The sequence below is a fragment of the Triturus cristatus genome, chromosome 10 (assembly GCF_964204655.1).
Source record: "Triturus cristatus chromosome 10, aTriCri1.1, whole genome shotgun sequence".
Taxonomy (NCBI): Eukaryota; Metazoa; Chordata; class Amphibia; order Caudata; family Salamandridae; genus Triturus; species Triturus cristatus.
In genome coordinates this window covers 190,624,960-190,642,312 of record NC_140593.1, presented here as the reverse complement: position 1 = coordinate 190,642,312, position 17,353 = coordinate 190,624,960, and positions in this window count along the sequence as shown.

Sequence of the window (17,353 nt, the reverse complement as noted above, 5' to 3'; positions counted from 1 at the left end):
AAATATTTCTTAGATGAAACAGTAACATGCCCATGGGTGGAAGGCTTAATGTTAGGCATCCATCAAAAATGCTAGTCTGATCAAATAATTCACACACTGAGAAACGAATCAAATACACAGTGAAGGAAATAGAGAGTGGTTATGAGATTAAGAGTGAATCCCTCTAGGAATTTTATGAGACTACCTCAGATGTTACTAGAAGGAGGAAGAAAATGAAAACATGAATTTGATTTGAGTTTGATCAGCTTCAAAAAATCAATGTAGAACGAAACATCGGTAAATCTGAACTTTCTAAGGAATATTAGATAAAGACTTAGTAATCCTTCAAAATAAATTGACATCATTCTAAAAGATCTTGCAAAACTATTACGGTTTTGTAGCCAGAAAAATGCATAATGTAATGTACAATAATAGTCATGTTGCAAGCTGTAAATGTAATTCCGAGACACAAAGTACACAAATCAAGGAAATAGAGCAGGTAATGGGCATCCACTTCTCAGATGTGATTCACTATGTTATGTTGCATTTTGTTTGTAACCACAACTGTAATGTAAAAAGATGAATCTGTAACCATATCTGGAAAGAGGGTGCCATTTGCAAATTGGAATATGTTACTAATGGATAGATTCCCCAAGTGCTGCTACTTGCATCTTCAACCATACAAGCAGGCCACTGCGGCATCCTACTTCATTGGATGTCTCCAAGATTTCCCATTAATGTCTTCAACAATGTAATAAACTTGAGTCACCTACGCTGTTGAAACCATCCATGGGCCCGAGTTCAGTTGTAGGGGCCACAGATTAATGGTTTCGACTCAATCCAGCATGCACAAGTCTCACTCTTCAACGGCCAGCTGCTTCTTCTGCTGCAGGTCTTAAGAACATTCCAAGTTCCAATTTTTCAAATTTGAGGCGGTGTCTGAGTGCGGAGACCTCACCTCAGTGCAATGTGTTCTTGCTTGTCAGCTAGCTCCAGAGCTGGTGGCAAAGTTGGAACTAGTTTTTGGTGGGTTTCCCCGGTAAATATTAGTGAGTGCCTGGATAACATTAATATAGTTTTTGATTACATGAGCCGCAGCTTCTGTTAAGCATAGTTTCCTCCCGATTTCTACTTGCTACATTTCTAGACTGAATAAGAGGATAGATATAACTTATTTTCTTTATTTCAATTTTCTTTACAGGACAAGGATCACCCCAGTTTTATTCTCAGCAAACCCTCTCAATTTCACCACCAGTGCAGAGAAATCCACCATCATTGTTTCTTGTGTCCTAGAGCAATGCTACCTAATTCATTTGGGGAAGAAGCACACACATGCTTACTTACTCAAGTCCCCTAGCTGGATCAATAATGATGCTGTTGGAAATGGCCCTTTTTGCAACGTTATCCCCAAACTTTTTGCTTCTTCCTCCCTTGTTTTTCCTGACCTAACCTGACCTGTGGTTGTTGGAAATAGGACTCTGTGCACTTTACCACTGCTGATCAGTGCTAAAGGGCATATGCTCTCCCTGTAAATTGTTATTGTGATTGGTTATCCAGGATTGGCATATTTGTTTTACCAGTAGGTCCCTAGTAAAGTGCACTGAGTGTGCCAGGGCAGGTGATTCAAATGCTACTAGTGGGCCTGCAGCACTGATTGTGCCACCCACATGAGTAGCCCTAAAATGGTGTCTCAGGCCTGCCACCGCAGTGCCTGTGCGCAGTCTGTGAACTGCCATGTTGTCCTGGCCAGTGTACATACTGACCAAGCCTGACCCTTCCCTTTTATTACACATTGGACACCCCTATGGTAGGCCCAAGGTACCCCCCTGGGCAGGGTGCAGTGTATGTAAAAGGTAGGACATGTACTAGTGTGGGTAACATATCCTGATAGTGAAATACTGCCAATTTCGTTTTTCACTATTGAAAGGCTATCTTGCCCATAGGCTAACATGGGAAATGCTGTGTATCATATTTACCTGCATATCTTTTCATAGCGGCAAGATAGACATATGGAGTCTGCTATCCCTGAACTCAGAATTTGATAACACATCTTTTAGGAAAGATTTGCCACTGGATTCAAGCAAGCCTGGCTGAAGACGGCTGAAACGCCAGAAACCGGTCCTAGGAAGCTTGTTTCCGGTCCAGGGAAGACATGGCTTGGCAGTTCGGGCTGGACTGTTCCCATGAGGCACAGGGTCAGACTGATTTGCATATGGCCATGTCTGAGCTGGGGTGGCAGAGTGGGCTAAAGAACGGTGATGGATTAAACCAAGATCAGTTGACTGGGGGTGAGTGCTTGCAATGTTCAACACTCCGTCCATCATTTCCTTTGGTTTTTATTATATACACAGCCTATCGCAAGGGTGTGCACTGGCCAATACGTCTCGGCAGAGATACAACTGCAGAGGGAGACTCGACAAGGGTGACCATTGTGGCCATTGCTCTTTGCTCTGGCCACGGGGCCATTGGCGCGTTGTCTTAGGGTAGTCCTCTGGGGCTTGGGTATTCGGATCACGATACCACCCATGTGATCTCACTGTACGCCAATAATGCTATGCTCTATGAGTATCAGCCGGACATTTCAGTGCCGATACTACTGAATGTAATGTGAGAATTTGGTGAATATTCTGGCCTGAACGTCAGTAAAGCCAAGTCGGCCCTCAACCTGATTGGGTTGTTGTCCAAACTGCCTGAGGAGCATCTGCCAAATACTGGTATAGCATGGAAATTAGATGCTATCGCATAACTGGGTATCTATATAGCACACAGAGAGCAGCAAATGCATGACTTAAACCTGGGAAATCTTCAAACTTCAATCGACTTTTGGAATTCACTGCAGCTGTCCCTCATGGGAAAGATAGCACTTATTAAGATACTAGTACTGCCCAGGTGTTTATAGGTGCTCCAGGAAAGAATGTATGAAATCCTGCACTGCATTTTTGGAGAACTAGACATCTCTTGATTCAATTACTATGGGTGGGTAAATGTTCTAAGGTTGGCCTGGCAACCCTGAAATGGGAGTGGGGATGGGGAGGTCTGGAGGTTACAGACCTGGAGTTATCCTACTTGGAGGCTCAGTTCCAGCACACTATCCATTGGTTTGATGTTGAAGATAATTGGGAATGACCACCATTGGCAGGAGCACATGCTGGACATCGACTTGGTGAGCTGTTATTCAGGGGAGAACGGTCCCGGAGTTGTTGCTCAACGTTGTTTGTCTCTTGTGTCGATTTTGGGAGCAGGCAGTTTGTGGGGCGTTGCGGTGTTGCGATGAGCCCCCTATGCCCCTGATTTGGATTTATGGATGGTGCTCCCCTTTGCCCGGATAGCACAAACAATGTCCACAGGTAAGTGGAGGGAAAGTGGCAGTATTATGCTTTCGGATCTTTATCCGGGGGACCATTTAATTAAATTGCAGGACACCATTGAGACGTTTGCGCACTGCAGTTCCTGCAATATACGAAGATGGCAGCAACTGCCCGGCAATTATGGACCACATTCCCGAAGGCTCCTACACCCACACCTACCCTGTTCACTATTCTCTCCCAGTCTGGAGGCAGACGACGCATAACACACTTATGCCATGCACTCCAAGCAGACCATCCAGTGAGGGCACTCTGACTGAAGGAAACCTGGCAAAAGGAGTGTGACACTCCCTTGAGTTCTTGGGAGTGGGCTTAAATACACAAGGAGGTCAGGGCAGAGTCTATAAACCTGTCATTTAAATTGGTGCAATATAATTATATACACCTAGCCTATTTGTCTCCTCAGAGTCTCCACACCATTTACCCTAACAGGAACTCCAAGGGCCCAAGTGTGGTCAGAATAGTGCTGACATCATACACATGGTGTGGCGATGCACTGTCATTGCCATATACTGGATGGTGGTGCTATTCCACATCAGATCAGCAACGGGGTGGGTGTTTTAAAACAGAATATCACAATGTCTCTTGAGCCTGCTTCCAGCTAAACTGAAAAATAAATTAAGCAGGTGGTTTGTGAATCTGGGCCTGTAAGTAGCAAAGAGACATAGCGCAATAGGATGGCTTAGTTCGTACCCGCCCTCCCAAAGCAGAGCTAGAAGAAAGATACGGTAGAATGGGCAGGCTCTGAGGAGGGTCATATGCAGCACACAAGGAGGGATGAGAAGTTGGTGGAAGATTTGCACACATGTGGAATGATGACACAGACACAAGTAGCCTTATCAGAAGAGGAATCAGCGGAGACTATGCAGAGGGCTAGCCCTTCCTAAAGAGAGATTGAGACTTGGGGATAGTTGAGGAAACTCCACATTTATGCACTGACCTTGATGAAAACTTGAATGATTTATGCTGAAGACTATTAATTGAGTGCTGTCTGTACGTGTGGAGTCTACTGAGGGGGTGGGTATGGGAGGAGGGAGTTCTTAGGAGAGTTGGAGAATTTTTTTGCAGAAGATATGTTATGACTCTATGGGTTTGAATAAAATGGGATGGACATGCATCTTCAACTGGCAATGTGCATGGATGGTAGCCATATTGATCATACATTAAAGATATTATGTCATTTGTATGAAAATATGTGATCTAATATGTACAATGCCCCCTCAATCATGGCAATGATGTGCTCACGATCATGACTCTTCTTTTGTGTCAAAATGCAAATAAAGAAATAAAAAATAAAAAATCTCAACAAGTATCTTGCCAAGTAAGTAAAATATATGTTTAAACTAAAGCCTAAATGTGATTCAAATTACGATTTGATTTTTAAATAGCAAATAAATAACGCAACTCTCTCCAACTTCTGTCTTTTCACATGTACTTACTAAAAGAAAATACTACAGCTCGAAAAGTGCTAACCTGCCAAAAAAAACAAATGAATCACAAACCAGAATAAAGAACTAAAAAGGTAAATATACATAAATGATTATAAAATAAAAATCCACCCCAAAACCGATTAAAATAAAACCTAACAACCTTAATCTATACAAACTGCCAACAAATATTCTTTTAGAATGCAAATGATGCTCTTTTTTCATGCAACAGAAGAGAAAGTACCTGCTCTACATTACAACACCCCCAATGGAAAAGCTGCAAAAAAGTGTAAAACGTCTAAGAAGGACATATATGTAAGTATAAATAACAAAAGTAGCTGCATAATTTTAAAATTTGAATTATTTATATCGTTGTACTACTTTCAGACACAATGACAGAAAGAACAAGATACATAACATCCCGGAAAAAAAGCGATGACAAAGTCACATTAGCTGCACCTACAACCAAGAAAGTTGGAAAATGTGAATTGGAAATGTACCAAATATTATTCAAATGCATGCTATGGGAGGGCCACTACAAGAGATTATATTGTGATTAATGTATGGGAACACAACCACCCCTCAGATGTGACGGAAATAGAAGTAAGAGAGGGGTTGCAGGATATAGGAGAGGCAAGCACTAGCTCCCAGAAGCCCACAACCAAACCTGAAGTCCTTAAACACATCCCACGCCAACTACTACCCATAACCACTTTAGAAAGTGGGAATGGGTAGTAGTGAACTAAAAAAGCCACCAGCAGTACCCCTCCTGCCCCTGGAAGATACCAAGGTGCAGAAATACCTGAATACCTAAAAAATTACTCATGAAGAGGAACCCTTCCTGTTACATGACAACCTAAATGGTGATAGATGATAGATGAATCAAAATATGTTCTATAGAAGATAACTTACTAAACTAAGGCATTGTCAAACCTGAATGATGGATGGGACCTTCAAAATGTGTCCCAAACCATTCACTCAGGTAATGATATACACCATACATGGTGAATATCAAAACACAAAAATCCCTTTTATATAGGCCCTACTGCTATATAAACAAGTAGCACTTACTATAAACTCTTAAGAAACATTAAACATAAGACACATAACTACTACCCACAAAAAATAATCATAAGACTGTTGTAGCATTGGCATCGGACTCACCACTACACAGTTGACCATCGTATTACGATGTTTGCGGTTTGCTGAATAAAAAACCATCTGAGCACCGGCCCCACCGACAGCCATTCCCTCTCAACATCGACGGCAGTAGGGGAAAAGCGGCTTCCAGAGGGTGGTACAGAGTTCACCAACATCGGAATTACGAGTTGGCTTTCCGATGAGCCGACCATGGTGGGAAGACCACCTGGTTCGAGTCAGCATATTTGAAGGAATTGGGTTGCATACTCACCCATTTCCTTTTCTTTCCTCAGTCTCCCACTTGGATCTCTTCCTCAAGGTCCCCTCTTCATAGCAGCATCTTGACCCCAGAGACAATGACCCTGTTAGTGCCTAAATCCAGGTTAGTTCATTTTATACTATTCCCCCATTGAATGGACTGCGCACATATGGTCCAGACTCCAGCAATGGGAAAGTACTCATAGTAGGTATTTTTTCACGTGTCATGCATATGTGTACACTGCAGTCAAAATATACATACATGCATACACACCTGCATTGACACATATGAAAAAATATTCCCTGCTGTCAGAAACACTGTCGCTGTGACATCGTAATATGGCATATGGGAGACCGCCGCAGTGGCGGTACGCTGGTAAGACTGCCGAACTCATAATCAAGGCCATAGACTTTGAAAAAGCCATGATTCAAACCATTTAAAAAATGTTCCCCCACACAGCCATACAAGGCTGTCACTTCCATTTCAAGCACAGCATATGGAGATACCTTCACCGAGTTGCACTAAGTGTAGAATATGCTACAAACAGTCAATTTGCATTTGATATTAAATAAATCATAGCACTAGCCTATGACCCTGTCCCTGAGGTAATTAACCACTACAATTTATTAAGTCAAATCCCTTTCTACCAACAAAATGCCCCCTAATTGATTATTTCGAAGATACTTCGGTTGGCAGACTACATCGCTCTGGATACAGATACCTACCCAGATTCCACATATACCGCAGTGGAATGTCTATGCCAGAACCCTGCAAAAAGAACAATTGATAGACGGAATGCTGAACAATGTCAGATACTCACCCCCAATACAGAGATATGGGCCTAACTCGACCGTTTTTTATTTAAGTCACACTATTCCAGTTTGGACCCAGCCATATGCAAATCAGTTTTGACCCTGCTCCCCGTGGGATCAGTCCAGCACAAACTGCCAGACCAGGTCCTCCCTGGCCCAAAAACAAGCATTCTAAGACCGGTTTCTGGGTATCACACCTCATGAGCCAGGATAGCTGGACTATGGTGGCATGGCGAGCACCGGACCCATGTCTGGGAATACCCAGTCCACTCAAGGGATGGACTTTTTGCTGAACAATGTTAAACACTCACCACCAGTACAGAGATCTGGGCCTAAAGCCATTTTGTTTTTGCTCACCGCGCCATTCCAGTTTTGACCCAGCCGCATGCAAATCAATCTTAATGCTGCTCCCCATGGGAACAGGCCAGCCGAAACTGCCAGGCCAGGTCTCCCTTGGACTGGAGATAAACACATTAGGACCATTTTTGGGGTATCACCCCTCATCAGCCAGGATAGATTGATTCGGCAAGCATGGAACCCTTGGGACCTAAACGTAGCAAACAAACCAAAAGAATGTACAACATGGTACAATTCAGCCTCTTCATAAACAACAAAAAGAGCCAAAAGAATATTATGAACTATGTACTAACCTACAAACCTCCCCAAAAAATTTAAATACTTGTAACTAACATGACTCATTTTTATATAAATAATAAGCATAATATTTTATTACATCAGTCAAAGCATTAAATAAGTCTTTAACCTTAAACAATACTGATATGATAAAATAATATATAAATTATTACAAATTAAAAATCTAAACCTCACCTAAAAACTCAAAGAACAAACTCAATCTGTTATGTAAATTAATTACAACACACAAATACACATTTCCAAATAACAATGACATAATAGTTGCACTGATAATAAAATATAATATTTCTTACTCAAAACAAAAAAATATTCTTTACTGTTCTGTAGCTGCATATCATCCTCTGTATCCACCTAGTCAAAAAGTATAATTCACCAAAAATGGTGAAAATATTTTCCAAAAAGCCCTAAAAAAATTCAAAATTAAAATCAATCTGCTAGAGAAACCTCAAAGGAATCCAAGGTATGTGGGAACCATAAAAAAAACCTGTAAAAGTATTTAAAAAAGAAAACGCTCCTGTAAAACTAAAAAAAGGAAACCAAAGTAAAAACTGTTGGTTTCTTTTAAAAGAAAAGAGATTATCTAAAAAAAAAAAAGCTATATCTAAATGCTTGTGGATACGTTCGTAAAGAAAAAACAACATAGTAAAAAATAAAACCCACTCGTAAAAACATTGCATTTCCAAGAGAACATATACATTACACTTAATCATCATAAAGCAAGCAACATAACAATATAATATGACATATTGATACATTACTAAAACAGTGCACGAAAGCCCAAATCAACTCACTAGTGAAAAACACTTAAATTAATACAACTAAATGAACAAAAACCCAAAAGCAACACTATATCTAATCTCTAGATCACCCACCTATATCCCTCCTACCTTTAAAACCCCCCCAAAAAACATTAGAAGGACTTGCCTGTTCCCCTTAACAGCAGCACCTTACCGCAAACTGGATCCCGGAAAATAGACTAAAGTGGCACAAATAGACTAAAAAAAGAAAGCAGCGGTAAAGAAAATGGCTGCTTAATGAAAGTCAAATAAAATCTATCTTCCCATTGAAATGAATAGTCAAATGAGTAATCATGTTGAATAAATGTATTAAAACCCGTAAAATATTTTTAAACGTAAAACATGTCTCAAATTTTGTACAAAATGCTACAAAAATGTAAAGTATAAATTAAATAATACGTTAAAAATATTCAATTATTTAATATATACTGAAAAACATATGTTAATATGATGTTAAAAATATGTATATGAAACAATTTAAGAAATGTATAAACAAAATTAAATAGTAGAAAATACCTGGAAAATGTACAGCATAGAATAATTTGTAAATCTGATTACATGTTTTGATTTATGAATATACCGAATGTAACAAGATTTATATGTTTAAAAATGTAAACATTAAATAAACTTTGAAAAAATAAATTAAAATTGAAAAATATTTGTTACATGTCTTTATTCTATGATAATATGTAAATAATAAAGTGATCAATTACAAATATAGAATAACTACTTTTTCAATTATCTTTCAAAAAACTGCAATAATAATTAAATAGCATAAACTACTCTACTACATAGAAATATAATTTAAAAGAAGTATTTCACACTAAAATGGTTACATTAAATATTCACACTCAAACATAAACCATTTTGAAGAAAGTTTTGGACACTAAAGGGGTTACATCTCCTATTCCAACTCCAAACTAAACCAATTTAGGGAAGGTGTTGGACACTGAAGGGGTGACATTTACTTTACCCACTCCAATCTATACTAATTTGGGGAAGATGTTGGACACTACAGGGGTGACATTTACTATTCCTACTCCGATCTAAACAAATTCGGGGAAGTTGTTGGACACTAAAGAGGTGACATTTACTCTTTCCACTCCAATCTCAACCAATTTACTATTACCACTCCAATCAGATCAATTTGAGAAGGGTGATGGACACTAAAGAGGTGACATTTTCTATTTCCACTGCAATCTAATATCTAATGTTACATACACAATCAATTTAACATACCCACACAAAACTTTTGATCTATAAAATTAAAATGAATTAAAAACACAATAATCCAAACTAAATACCTATATATTTATAATTAAGCATTAACATTTTAAGTTTATCAGTATTAATAATTAATATATTGGTTAATATTTACTAATATTCCTCAACTTTGAAACGTAACATTCAAATTCATACTCCAAAAATTGAATCATAAAAGTTGGAAACTAAGGGGCTGATTACGATGCAGGTTGGACTGACCGTCCGACTGCCGTTGCTGCAGTCCAATTCCTATCGTCGAGGCTCCAAAGTTACTCATGCCATATTAAGATGCATGCAGGCTGCACTGCCGACAGTGGTGGTCAGAGTGTTCTCCGTAAGGGTGGTGGCGGTCAGATTAGCTTTCACATCGGCAGTAGGAAATTCTGCTGATTAAACCCTTGTACTGGAGGTCCTTTCTCGGCGGTTTCATGCTGGTGCTAGACCGCCATGCTACTGCTACTGAGAAGCACTACAACAGCGCACATTGGATGCAGAAATGAGGACCATTGCCACAGTGGACACACCTACAAATCTCACAATAAAACACACCCCATCCCAGACCATGATCCTTTGCCTCTCAACTGCAGTACAGAAAGTCAGAGCAGCAATATTGGTCACATAAGTCAATCCTTTTCACACAAACCCAAACACATTCACACTACCACACTTTGTTCACTTTTCCTACATATTTCCTTGGTGCAAAGGTATTTTTTGTTTTCTTCGTTCTCACTCACTTTATTTAATTACCATGTCGCTTGCCAAATATCCACAACGAAAGGGCTGGCAAGCATGTGACTTAGAGCTCCCACTCTGATGATCAGGGAAAATGTGATTTACTCATTTGGACATCATACTACATCTGCATGTACATACCATTGTACATACTGCATGATTGCTCATTCTAACACAGCTGGTGATGTAATTATGAACTGAACTGCAGATGTAACCAACTATCTACAGTGTACATGTTTCACATGAGCATTGTTCCTGCACAGAGGGAAAATGTCAAGGGCAAACAGGGTACATTCTTTGGGAGACTGCGGAGGAGGTAAGCCAAGGTGTTGGGTGTTGGAGGTAGAGGGATGTGAACTCTGAGGTTTGCATGTTGTGATGTTTGTGCATGTGTCTGTGTGTGTTTGGTTGATGAATGTTTCTGTCCCTTGCCATTGTCTGATGTGTCTGTGACTGGTGGTATGGGTGTGGTGTCTCGGGGTGTGATGTTGATGGTGCTCGTGGCTGGTGGTGTGGTGTCTGACAAACAGACACAGGCAGAAACCACACCACCAGACACAAGCACTGTTTGCCCATGACATCTTCCCTGTGACAGCTGCCCCCCCAAAGCCTAAAGATCTTCTTCCCCACCCCTACCCTTCCACTTCCACGTCCACCCCAAAAACACCACCCCCTTATTACACCCATCCGTATCCCCACAAGGCCATAAAAAAGGAAACCCACCTATCCAGAAACCAACCCACCCCTTTCCAAAACCCAAAGGACCTCTTCCTCACCCCACCGCGTATCTTCTAAGGCCAAACAAAAAATCTAAGAAACTGCTCCCACCCTCCATATACCCATCACTACCCTTCATGCTTACCGAATCCCCTGTATGGTCAAACCCAGCCCTCCCAAACCTGAGCCCACCCCTCCCAATCCCAGGCCCAGCCCTTCCAAGGATCAACCCAGCACTCCTGATCCTAAACCCAGCCTACTCAAATAACATCATTCAGGTGCCTTGACTGCCCACTAGATGCCTCTTCCTGGGGAGTTTTCCGTGGCAGTGTTCTGGTAGGCAAGTTAGGTGGCACAACAGTGTGTTGGACCATATACTGGTTTTTGGACTGCCCATTGGCCTTTGTTTTTGGATCCTAATTTGTACCCCATAATAAACAACTCACTTTGTTTAGAACACTTTTGTCTGTCCATTGCTACTGATGCTACTTGTTGTTATTGGTTAATCTGGGATGTGTGACTACATTTGTGTTTGTTTGACCATGACAGCTGATCCATTTGCAGTGGTAAATATGGTCAGACCTTGGGACAAGTTATGTTGTTACAGAGGATGAGTGTCAATGTTCTGTGGATGTATATGTGGGATGAGTTTCAATTGGGGCTGACATTGCATTGGGTGGGATCTGCTATGTTGAGTATGGCCAAAGACCATGTCTTTCGGCTTGCTGTACTGCCTGAGATGTAGGATGGTTATGTGTTTAATGTGTGCAAAGTAGGTATTTGTTTCTCCACACGGGGCCGTTCTATTGTCATACCTAATTGGTGCTTTGGATGCACATGTACCCTTTTGCATGTGTGTTCTTTCCACATACTTTTACTAGATGTCTGAAAACTACTGTTGTAGCAGTGGTTTTTTTCAGGACTTGCACTTACACATTAGCCACGTATGCATGCCACTTTGTGACAATATTGTTTGTCCCTGATATACCTCATGCCACAGGTCCTGTGCACATGGAGAAACAAAAGCAGGTGTAATATTGACGGTGGCCTTGAATTCCCCTGTTTTGGGTAACCTAAATCTTCAGGGAGTCTTTACATTGTGGCCTTTAAATGTATGAGACAATGGTTTGTGGTAATCCATTTACCTAACTTTCCTTTTTAATGTGGGTGATGTGTGAAGGCTCATTACAGTGCTTTAGCAGTGGAGGTGTGTTTTCTTGTACCGAGACATACATACTGATGTATGTTCATTGTCACATAAGGACCTAGCTTATGAGCAATGTGAGGGTGTCACAGAAGATGATTGCTATGTTATTCATAAGGAGGTGCTGTTTGCCGACAGTGTACCTACACCATTGTCAGTGACCTGGATATAGAGGGCATCATGTAGATGTTATGGGAACAAACATTCTGTGATGTTGCATACTAGGACGCACCAAATATGTTTGAACCAGGGATACAATGCCGCTAGTCTTACCCATGGTGTTACGGGTCCAGGGGGGTGTATGTAGTGTCACAACGTCATGATTGATGTATAGTGTGGGAAAAAGTTGGCTAGTAGTGCTTTCAGTTAGGTGATGTGCAATGCCTGTAGATTTTCACCAGGAATGTTTGACCTGCCCACACTGACACATGCTCTCTGTTTCCTATGTTGTGGCAGACTTGCACAGTGTGGTGAATTTTGTGTTTCATTGTGTTTTTTGTCTTCACCACAAGACGACTTTGAGTGGGTTGACTGCACTGGGGGGTCCTCTAACAGAGGCGTGGCTGATGTATAGGAGGGCGTGGCCTACAAGCATGTAAGCTGTACAACTGTGATTTGCATATTGTCCCACACAAACAACATATTTCTACTTCTGCCATTGAACAACATGAAGTTATCAGATACAATGAGTCACATTGCACCTACAAGAAGCCAGGACTATTGAATTTGCCAATGGTTTTTAGGTTCATTAGTTATTTGAGCAACAACTGTGACTTCATTGCATAATATTATGATAATGCTCCAGTTCTGACCTGACAACACTGAGAATGGAGTACTATGAGTCTCTATGCAGTTACATCTGTGGCAGTGGAAGGTGGTACTGCAGCAGAGTTTAATTTAATTCACACACTGAGTGTCAGTGCAAATCTGGAGAGTCTGATGGAACTCATCTCTGCATCTGCTTTTCTGACCCCACTTCAAGCCCCGCTACACAACTCTCACTACTCACTATCCTGCTTCTCATTAAATGTATATTGGCAAGATGTCCCAGCGTGACGACTTGGAAACATGTTGCTCACACACCTCCACTCATACTGAGCAAGCTATGCCCCTGCTTCTCAATGGCGATGTATCGATTTTTCTGAGGACTCCATGTACACGGGTAGGTGTGAAACTTACCAGCAGTTGCGTCCATGATGGTGTTGATTTTGGGTATCATCGGGCAGGTACAGCAGCGACAGGTCATGTACTGTAGTCCATTTGTCGGCTCAGGATGTGAGAAGCTGTGTACAGGTGAATGTCAGCCTTCTATCTCGCCCTTTCTGCCAGCTCTGATGAAATGATTGACCCGCCATGATCAACTCGTCGGAAAGGTGCATTGTAATTGGGTGGGTGGTTGGTAAGGCAGTCCGCTCTCCGACTGGCTCCATTGGTCCTTTCTGACATCATCACCGTTTAAATTTCCTGGCGGAGATGGAAGGACCATGGCAGATGGATTTCTGTGTATTCCAAGCATTGCAATGAGGCCCTCATTTTCAAATATTTTATTCTTGCTCCTCTGAAACCATAACCAACAAGTGTTTCTCTCCTTCATGGCCCTATGGTACGCAGGCCTTGGTCTTTTGCAAGGCCTTGTTCAGTAGTTTTGTGGTTAGAAGGCAAATATGCTGTTCTTGTCAGCCGGTCCACCTCAGGACGCCTCTGTGGTCTTGTCAAAGAACGGGGGTCCCTATTGAAAGCTATATTTAACTAACACAAAGTATAATTCATTCTGTTATCTTGTGCTCCTGAAGTCAGCTTGATCGCCTAGATCTCTTCCGGTCTGGGTTGCAAATCTGACATAATTCTTAAACTCTCTGGGGCAGATTTACAAGCCCCTTGCGCCTCATTTACGCCGCCGTTGCGTCACTTTTGTGACGCAGCGGCGGCGCAAATCCTGCGCCATGGTGCGGGGTACTTACAACGTGACGCATCTGGGAGATGCGTCACGTTGTAAAGTCCTGTGCCACATGTAGGCAGGGGGGGGGGGGGCGTTCCAGCGCAGGAACGCCTCCTAAAAGTGGCTGAGTGAAATATACAAGATTTCACTCAGTCACTTTTAGACCCATGCTGCGTCAAAACCCTGCGCCTGCCTGAAGCAGGCGTAAGGATTGACGCAGCATTAGCAAGATTGGGCCCCCCAGAGCATTGCTGGAGCTGCGTCGCGCTTGCGACGCAACTCCAGCAATGCACCACTTTTACGGCACAGATGCGTCACGCATCTGTGCCGTTTTTGCCCCATGGTGCGCCGCATTGTAAATGCGGCGCATCCATGGTGGGGTAGCTGTGGCGCACAATAACTGGCGCATCCCTGCTGATATGCAGGGATGCGCCGGTTATTGTAAATATGCCCCTATAAGTCTATTCCATTTATCAATGCCCCATTGAAACATTTGAGTATGGATTTCCTTGGTGATTATCAACTGTTAGGTAGTGATAGGCGTTATGTTATCATCCTAATTGATTTCTTAGAATGGGAATACATCAGACAGCCTGCCAACAAAACCATTTTAGAATTTGTCAAAGAATACTCTTTTAGACTGTTTTAGATAGGTTTTTCAAACTTCAATCTGCACAAATGTTGTAGTTCAATTTTTTTTTTAAATAAAATATTTTTGGATGAAAATGGGATTATTCATCAATATACTCCCATATATTTAAAGTTGTAGTCTTATCAGCTAACACCACATTTCACAACAAGATTTGTAAAGAGTCATATTCTCCTATTTTACTTCAATTCATATTGGTTCTTTGAGTAGAGAATTAGGAAAGTATGTGATGAAATACCTGACATTGCTTGTTAGGGTGTTTCAGTCAAAAGAAGATGAAAGAATAGTATGACCGCAAAATATGGTGTTAAGGTGGAAATTGGTGATTATGTCAAAGTAAAGTATTCTGGTTTTGTGATCAAGGGTAAGTTGACATTTTCTAGACCTCTGAAGGTGATATGCAGAGTATCAATAAGGCTGTTAAATTGCATAAGGATAACTTTGAGTGTGAAACATGAATGCTTTTTGAAGCTTTGAGAGTTCATTAAGGACTAATTAGAGAAGAGGGGAGGTTTATCACAGCCCTGAGAAGATCATCATTGACAAGCTACAAGAATCAACCATTCTAAAATAGAGTTTAAGATGTTTTAGAAGACCTGAATTGAAGGACTTTGTTCATTTATTTTTCAACCTTATGAACTCTGAAGGGGGTTATTCCAGTTGTTGTAAAAATACAACTCCTATTTGTGTTTGTGTTGTTTTCCCTATTTTTTGTGAGTTCCTCCTTCTAGCACCAGTCGTGCACTTCTAATATCCCTGTATTCACCTCCCTCTGGTACAGTTGTGTGTTCCATTTCTCGTCTGTGTGTGTCATTTGAGCTATGGTTCATTGAAGTTACAACACCAGTGGTCATTACTCCCGTGACTTTGAAAGAAAGAGTGTATTTGTCCTCCTGTTTCATCAAAGTCTTCACTGAGCTGTTTTTGTAAACCTTTATAACAAAAGCCGTTCAATGGTAGCCACCCAGGTGTGTGCAGATACATTTGCAGACTCTGGCAGCCATCTTGAAATGCTTTTTCTAATAATTGATTACCAAAAACATTGAAAGGTGGCTGCCTAATTGTACACATGTGCATGCAGGGGCGACCATAATTTAATGCTTTGTGCTTTACTAAAAGCTGTTCAAAAGTGGCTGCCTTATTTTGTACATGGGTGTGTATACGCATGCATTGGTGACCATCTTTGAATGGTTTTAAAATCCTGTGTCTGTGCAAGATGGGGATATCCAACCGGCAGGGAAGGCCAACAACAGTGACTGGAGAGATACCTACACTAAAAGAAGAAGAATAAAAATAAAAAATAATAATAATAAAGGACATATTTCCTCCACAGTCCCTGGCAACTAAGAAGACTGTTTTCTGTTTGATTGATTACATTATGCAGTGTCGTCAATGAAGAGAAGTGAAGCAATAGCAGAATGGGCTAACCTAATGCTCCATGTTGTATGCCGAGGTGGGGAGAAGCAAAATTTGACTGACAGTTTGACAGACCAATGGCTTATGAAAGTTGACTGAGAACTTATTTCTAAAAGTATGTACAGATATGGATATTTGTTTTAAAAATCAAAAGGTCGTGGCTAAAGCCAGACCTAAAAGGTCACCATTCAGGGAATGCAAATACAGGCATGGAGGCCTGCTGTCTCTTGCCTGCCTCTAGTCCTACATTCACAGCCTTTTGCAAGGTATCTCAAGAGGATAGGCGGATGTTTCTTGTGACTCCGTGTAAATGGGCATTCTCCGCTGCAACTGATTAGGGCATCAATCGCAGTGAAAATTAGGGTGTGCTGGCAAAAACACAGAGGCCCTTATTTATGAGGTGCTTACGCCGCCGTTGCATCACGTTTTTGTGATGCTACACTGGCATAATCAAATCACCATACTGCACCCTATTTACAAAGTGATGCATCTAGGCATATGCGTCACTTTGTAAATGCCTTCACTACATTATACCTGCGTCAGGTATAATGTATGCAAGGTGGGCATTCCCATGTGAGAAAGCCTCGCAGCAGTGGCGCACTGAAATCTATATGATTTCACTGTGCCACATCTACAACTTGACAAATCCTTACGCCTGCTTCAAGTAGGCATAAGGAGTGATGCAGGGCCTTTCACATGGCACTCGCCCATGTGTAATGACACCATTGCTGGAGTTGCATCACTTTACTGACACACTCCAGCAATGCTTCATTACTGCGCCACCAGATACATCAGTATTCCTGATGTATCTGTGCAATGCTTGCCACATGGAGCGCCGTAGTTTAAATACAGCGCATTAACAGTGTCGCAAAGTTGGCACTCTGAACACGGCCAGGTCTAGGGCGGTGCGACCAGTGCAACCGCACCGGGCGCTAAGTTCGGGTGGGGCGTCGTATTTGGAAGTATTGTGTGGTTTTAAAAGCACCTGCTGCCGCATTCC